At 42.2% G+C, this 7,387-nt stretch overlaps 1 protein-coding gene across 5 annotated transcripts in view; it reads left to right on the forward strand.

Moving 5' to 3' along the window:
* The first annotated feature begins 2,196 nt into the window (after positions 1-2,196).
* The window catches only part of LOC129820732 (inositol polyphosphate-4-phosphatase type I A-like), a 51,260-nt gene continuing 46,069 nt past the window's right edge, over positions 2,197-7,387 (forward strand). For all 5 annotated transcript variants that reach the window (XM_055877642.1, XM_055877646.1, XM_055877643.1 and 2 more), the window contains exon 1: positions 2,197-2,320. The gene's annotated coding sequence lies outside the window, so the exon portion shown is untranslated. The remainder of the gene's footprint in view (positions 2,321-7,387) is intronic.

Consider the following 7,387-nt stretch of genomic DNA (forward strand, 5'->3'; position numbering starts at 1 on the left):
GAATGGAATTCTACAGTATTTCAATTAAATATTTCAAGGACTAAATTACATGTATTTAAGTATTTTTGTTGTTGTAGCGGGGACAGTAACATTAGTAATCTAAAAAATATATACTTTAAGGAAAATGTTTTCAATCAAAAGTTTGGACACACCTACTCATTCAACGGATTTTCTTTATTTTTACTTGTTTCTACATTGTAGAATAATATTAAAGGCATCAAAAATATGAAATAACACATATGGAATCATGTAGTAACCAAAAAAGTGTTAAACAAATCAAAATGTATTTTATATTTGAGATTCTTCAAAGTAGCCACCCTTTGACTTGATGACAGCTTTACATACTCTTGGCATTATCTCAACCAGCTTCATGAGGTAGTCACCTGGAATGCATTTAAATTAACAGGTGTGCCCTGCTAAAAGTTAATTTGTGGAATTTCTTTCCAATCAGTTGTGTTGTGACAAGGTAGGGGTGGTATACAGAAAATGGCCCTATTTGGTAAAAGACCAACTCCATTGTATGGCAAGAACAGCTCAAATATGCCAGCAGCATACCACCCTGCATACCACTGCTGGCTTGCTTCTGAAGCTAAGCAGGGTTGGTCCTGGTCAGTCCCTGGATGGGAGACCAGATGCTGCTGGAAGTGGTATTGGAGGGCCAGTAGGAGGCACTCTTTCCTCTGGTCTAATAAAATATCCCAATGCCCCAGGGCAGTGATTGGGGACACTGCCCTGTGTGTAGGGTGCAGTCTTTCGGATGGGATGTTAAACGGGTGTCCTGACTCTCTGAGGTCATTAAAGATCCCATGGCACTTATCGTAAGAGTAGGGGTGTTAACCCCGGTGTCCTGGCTAAATTCCCAATCTGGCCCTCAAACCATCATGGTCACCTAATAATCCCCAGTTTACAATTGGCTCATTCATCCCCCTCCTCTCCCCTGTAACTATTCCCCAGGTTGTTGCTGCAAATGAGAACGTGTTCTCAGTCAACTTACCTGGTAAAATAACGGTAAAATAAATAAATAAAAAAGCAAAGAGAAATGCCAGTCCATCATTACTTTAAGACATGAGGGTCAGTCAATCTGGAAAATGTCAAGAACTTTGAAAGTTTCTTCAAATGCAGTTGCAAAAACCATCAAGTGCTATGATGAAACTGGCTCTCATGAGGACCGCCACAGGAAAGGAAGACTCAGAGTTACCTCTGCTGCGGAGGATACATTTATTAGTTACCAGTCTCAGAAATTGCACCCCAAATAAATGCTTCACAGAGTTCAAGTAACAGACACATCTCAACATCAACACCTCCCGGGTGGCGCAGTGGTCTAGGGCACTGCATCGCAGTGCTAGCTGCGCCACCAGAGTCTCTGGGTTCACGCCCAGGCTGGGCTGGGTTCGCGCCCAGGCTCTGTCGCAACCGGGAGGTCCGTGTGGCAACGCACAATTGGCATAGCATCGTCCGGGTTAGGGAGGGTTTGGCCGGTAGGGATATCCTTGTCTCAGTATGTAAAAATGTAATAAAATGTGTGCACTCTACTGTAAGTCGCTTTGGATAAGAGCGTCTGCTAAATTACTAAAATGTAAATGTAAATGTAACTGTTCAGAGGAGACTACGTGAATCAGGCCAACATGGGCGAATTGCTGCAAAGAAACCAGTACTAAAGGACCTCAATAATAAGAAGAGACTTACTTGGGCCAAGAAAAAAGCAGCCAACTAGTGCTCAGCATATGTGGGAACTCCTTCAAGACTGTTGGAAATGTATTGCAGGTGAAGCTGGTTAAGAGTGTGCAAAACTGTAATCAAGGCAAAGGGCGGCTACTTTGAATAATCTCAAATATACACTTTTTTGGTTACCACATGATTCCATATGTGTTATTTCATAGTTTTGATGTCTTCACTATTATTCTACAATGTAGAAATTAGTAAAAATAAAGAAAAACCCATGAATCAGTTGGGGTGTCCAAACTTCTGACTGGTACTGTATAAATATATATTTTATGTTTAGTTCACATAGTATAATTTAAAAGTATACATTAAGGTGTCTGTGATATAATACATGTGGTAAAACAAATGTAGACATAAATAAAAACATTTTCATAGCTTCCAAAATATTTTTTCAAGGTGGGCAGTTCCAATATGGAGGCAAGGAGTCATCAACCCAGCGCCTCTTAAATACATCTAGTGTATATATAAATCATTGGTCCTGTATCGCTGCAGACTCCGTCAATTCAAGGAGGAACTGAGATGATCATCACTAGGCTATCAAATAAACAGCACACATAGACCTACCGTTTCAATAGGGAGCCATTGCCCGTCTCTTGAAGTAAGTATATTTAAATGCATATGTTTTTATCTCTGAAAAATAACATATTTTTTGAAGAAAAGGATGGGTTTGCATAGGCGTATATTGACAACCCACAATAAACACTGCTGAGTTGAATCGCTATTCTGTGATGCCAAGTAGAGAATTTATGTTTGCATGACATGACAATCCCGTTGTAGCCGAGTTTTCGCTTGTTTTGTGTTCGCTGTCTTTATATTGGGTTATGGGAATGTGTAGGCGTAACGGGACTGCTCATATAAACTGGCGCTACCAAAAACTGGTTCCCATTGAATGAGAGCAGGATAGCAGATTTCATCATGACGCAATCTGTGTTATTGTCGGAGCATCATAGCCAATAACACGCTCATTGAGACTAATAGAATGATACTAATTGGATGATTGATTCACATACTAGCCTATATTTTTCCAATAATAGGTTCTGTATTTTCTTCATGTCTGCATCCTATAGCCTATAGTCTTAGACCAAAGGCGATCAGTTTTACAAAGAACAGCATCACTTAGGCCTACAGCAAGGGCAGTGAGTGGTTTTGCGTGTGTTTATTAACTGTGGTCTGTGTCACTGCATGGACGACATGCTCAAAAACACTATGCTTCTAGAGAGCCTCAGCTTTGATCTGCTTGATCTTTTAACTGTTTATTGTATGAGTGTGTGTGTTGGTGTGATGAGTGCAAACTGATTAAAGGCATTGACCTAAGCAGGGCAAGGCTATCTCTGTCACTATCCAGGCGTTAACATACGACATAAGTCTACTAAGCAATCATTTATAGCTTCAACTTTACTGAATTCTCCCTGACCAGTAGTGTGTGTGTGTGTGTGTGTGTGTGTGTGTGTGTGTGTGTGTGTGTGTGTGTGTGTGTGTGTGTGTGTGTGTGTGTGTGTGTGTGTGTGTGTGTGTGTGGTGTGTGTGTGTGTGTGTGTGTGTGTGTGTGTGTGTGTGTGACCGTGAGTCAGACTCAGATCAGCATAGTTATGAAGATCAAGGTCTTTCTCTTCCTCATCTTCCTCCTCCTCATCTTCATCATACTTTTCCTCCTCCTTCTCCTCCTATTACTCATGTTTATCCTCATCCTCCTCTTCCTCCTCATCCTCTTCCTCGTCATCCTCTTCCTGCTCCTCCTCATCATTAAAGGTCACTTTCTCATACTGTCTGACAGTGTGGGAGTACAGTTTCCTTGTTGTCAGGGTAACAAGAGCTTCTTTGTCCTGGGTTCTTTCCTGGTTGTGTGTCAGGTTTATGTCTGAGTCCCCTGAGTGTGCTCTTGGTCTAAAAACAGCCATTAGGGGTGTATCTCAATAGTCTCAAGTCCCTCCTCTCTCTACATATCTTTCTTTATCAACACTGACTGATCTAAGACTGTGTTTCACATCAGTGCAGATGAAGGAAAGGATAGAAGGATAGTCATCTTTTTAGATTGGGATCTATGCAAAACTGAACTCCTTAAAACCTCTTAGATGTAAAGTCCCCTGTTTAGCGGACCTTCGTGGTTCTGGTACCGGTTCTAACCGACATTTTTTATTATAAATCGATCTGTGGACACCGTAGATCGAAATGGCTTGCACTGTGCGATAGCCCTGGTTCCCACAGACCCGGTAGTATCTGAGCCTGTGTTACCTAGGATGTGAAATCTAGAACCACCTGAAACTGTCCATCAACTCCTGTCTGAATCCTAAGTCACTGCCACTGACAAAGCACATGCCTGCAAACTATACACCGTAGCGCAGCAGGAGGGAGTGGTTTCATCACTGTAGCACATTCAGAGGTCGATTTATAGCCATAAATCTAAAACAATTCATAGATTTGAAAGAAAAAACCCGTTCTGTGTGTCATAGACAGACAAGATTAATATGAGATGAAAGGTGAGTTCCTAACAAGTCCAGGAAGCCAAGCTAAAGCTCTGAGACGTTCACAGCGATGGGAGCAGACGTTTTGATCAAGAGAGACCTTTAGAAAATATACACATTTTCTCTAACACTAAACATACAAATATGTATTTTACAGTTATGAGGAAGGTGAAATTGTATAGTTAGTCGTTTTATAATTTGATTATACTATATTTAGAAAGCATATAAGTCGTTTCAAGCCTTATTCATACAGTTTTGTTGAATAAGAAATACACCATATCAAATATTTGATATTTTCACATTTGTATCACATTTGTACTGTGTACTTGAGCTTGTGTCGTCAAAAGTGACTAAACCTCAGAAATGTATTTTTAAAAATATCAGAAAGGTGAGATTTGAACCTTCTTGGAGTATGCAGCATTACTAGTTATTGTTATGTAGATTACATGTATTTACATTTAACTAGTTAAGAGCTGAAGGATGCAGGAGAGAGGGGTAAGTTAAGATATTTTTTACTTTTAGCATCACTTCTTCAAGGGAAATGTATTCTTTCTAACAAATATATCTACATATATTTCAGGATGTTGTGTTTCCCAGTAAATAATCTAAATTCATGTAAACGTTACAGTTTTGAAAACATAGCTTGTCCAAAAAAAGTGGTCTCTTGGCACAACTTACCTGGGTATGGGGTAAGTTGAGTCATGGAACAGGGTAAGTTAAGCCGCCTTTCTGTACTGAATGAAATATTATCACTACATTTTTAAAACCATGACTATCTTCATTACCCAAACACAATTCAATACAATCACAATCGCTTTTTTTGTCTTTTATACAGTAACAAACACTTTGTACTTTAAAAAAAACTTTTAACATACAGTAGGCCAGGCCCTGTTGTTACCTCATATCCCAGCATTAATGCCTTGCATTACGCCTGGGAAGAAAACACTTCAATTTGCTCAACTTGCTATTGGCTCAACCATTGGCTTAACGTACCAGAAGGCCATTGGCCCAAGGCCCAAGGCAAACATTTAGACTATATTAGCCCACGCAGCTACAATGATGCACTTACATGCTAGGTTTAGGTCCTCATATTGAAGCTGATAGAGAATCCAAATGATGTATGGAACACTCTTAAACTGATATACTTTGGTTTAGACACAAGCATCATGAAACCTCTAACACAAATGAATTTGACTTGGTGAAAATCCGTTTTCTTTTACCTAACCACTTTTCCAATGTGGCTTCTTCCCTCACGGACTCCATGAAATTATGACCTCTTCCTAAATATTTGGTCAAATTATTAATTTTGTGAATGATTTCCTAGAAACAAGGGTGACTCAACTTACCCCATTGGCTAAACTTACCACACTTTCCCCTATAGGGTTGTTTGATGTTGAACCTCAGCTAGTACTTGATCAGTGAAAGGAATTGCTTGGTTAGGCCTGGGAGAGCAGAGTAGTCAGGACAGACTTTGGAACCATGTTTATGGTGATTTTACTAAATGACTGAAGAGTTTGACTGTGTGATATTAGGTGGCTTCTTGGGTAAATATTTTCCGTCTGGATTTTAATGATTTGTATGTCCCAGGCAATGAGGCTTAGAGCATGTTAAAGCCTGTTCCCACTGACAATGACTCATAAAGCCTAATGATACATTCTCCTACACATAGACAATACATCAGTTATATCAGAGTTCTATAGCTCCTACATATGTGTGTGTGTCAGAATCTCAAATGATACACTGCGCTACTGTTCACCACAAACACATAGGCCAATGAGGATGTAGGTTGGCCAGGGATACTGGAGGAGAGAGAAGGAGGAGAGAGGGTAGGAGAGGGGAAAAAGAGAGGGGAGGGAGAGAGAGGAGAGGGGGAAAAGAGAGGGGGTGAGAGAGGAGAGGAGAGGAGAGGAGAGGAGAGGAGAGGAGAGGAGAGGAGAGGAAAAAGAGAGGGGAGGAGAGGGGAAAAAGAAAGGGGAGGAGAGGGGGAAAAGAGAGGGGAGGTTGAGAGAGGAGAAGAGAGGGGAAAAAGAGAGGGGAGGTGAGAGAGGAGAGGGGAAAGGAGAGAGGAGGAGAAGAGAAGAGAGGAAAGGAGAAGAGAGGAGAGGGGAAAAGGAAAGGGGAGGAGAAGAGAGGAGATGTGAGTGGGGAAAAGAGAGGAGAAGAGAGGAGAGAAAAGGTGAAGAGAGAAGAGGAGAGGGAAAAGAGAGAGAGGGGACCAGAAGAGAGGTGAGGAGAGGAGAAGAGAGGAGTGGAGATGGAAAAAAGAGGGGAGGTGGAGAGAGGAGAGGAGAAGAGAGGAGAGGAGACAAGAGGAAAGGTGAGGGGGAAAGATGGGGAAGGAGAGGAGAAGAGAGGAGAGGGGAAACGAGAGGGGAGGTGGAGACAAAGAGCAAGAAAGAAAGGAGAGGAGATGAGATGAGAGACAAAGAGACAAGGGAGCATATAATAGAGATAGAGAGACAGGGGAGCATATAATAGAAAGAGAGAGAGAGACAGGGGAGCATATAATAGAAAGAGAGACAGAAGCGATGGACAGTACATTTACATTTATGTCATTTAGCAGACGCTCTTATCCAGAGCGAATTACAAATTGGAAAGTTCATACATATTCATCCTGGTCCCCCCGTGGGGAATGAACCCACAACCCTGGCGCTGCAAGCGCCATGCTCTACCAACTGAGCCACAGTAGACAGGGAGACAGGGAGGAGAAGGCACACAAGGGGAGGTGAGGAAAGGGGGAAAGGGGGAAAGGGGGAGGACAGAAGGGGAATAGATTAGGACAGGATGAGAGATGCTCTAGTCCAGCTGGTAGTGACAGTCTCTGCAGGGTGTCTGGTATACAATGCAGCCAGAGCCAGGCCCTCCTAGCTGGGACACTCTCTCTTCCTTACCATCTCGCCATTCCTGGAGAGGGGTGTTTGGCTGTCTAAGCATGTGTCTGAGTTAGCCTCCCCCAAACCCTGACCCATTCTCTCAGCCTCTCCATCTCCAACATAAGTACCTCCACCCCTGTAGAACACCCTACTCTACCTGTCTCTCAACCCCCACCCCATTCTCAGCAATTCGTCCCACCACTTTCTGTCCTCAAAAAGCATGAGGCCTCTTTTCCCCATCACTCTCCCAACCTCCATCACAAAACAAAATCCATTCCTTCATCCTCCCTGTCCTGTCTTAAAAGGCACCATCTCCTTCAAAAGTCTAAG

This window comes from Salvelinus fontinalis, chromosome 23 (assembly GCF_029448725.1).
Source record: "Salvelinus fontinalis isolate EN_2023a chromosome 23, ASM2944872v1, whole genome shotgun sequence".
NCBI lineage: Eukaryota > Metazoa > Chordata > Actinopteri > Salmoniformes > Salmonidae > Salvelinus > Salvelinus fontinalis.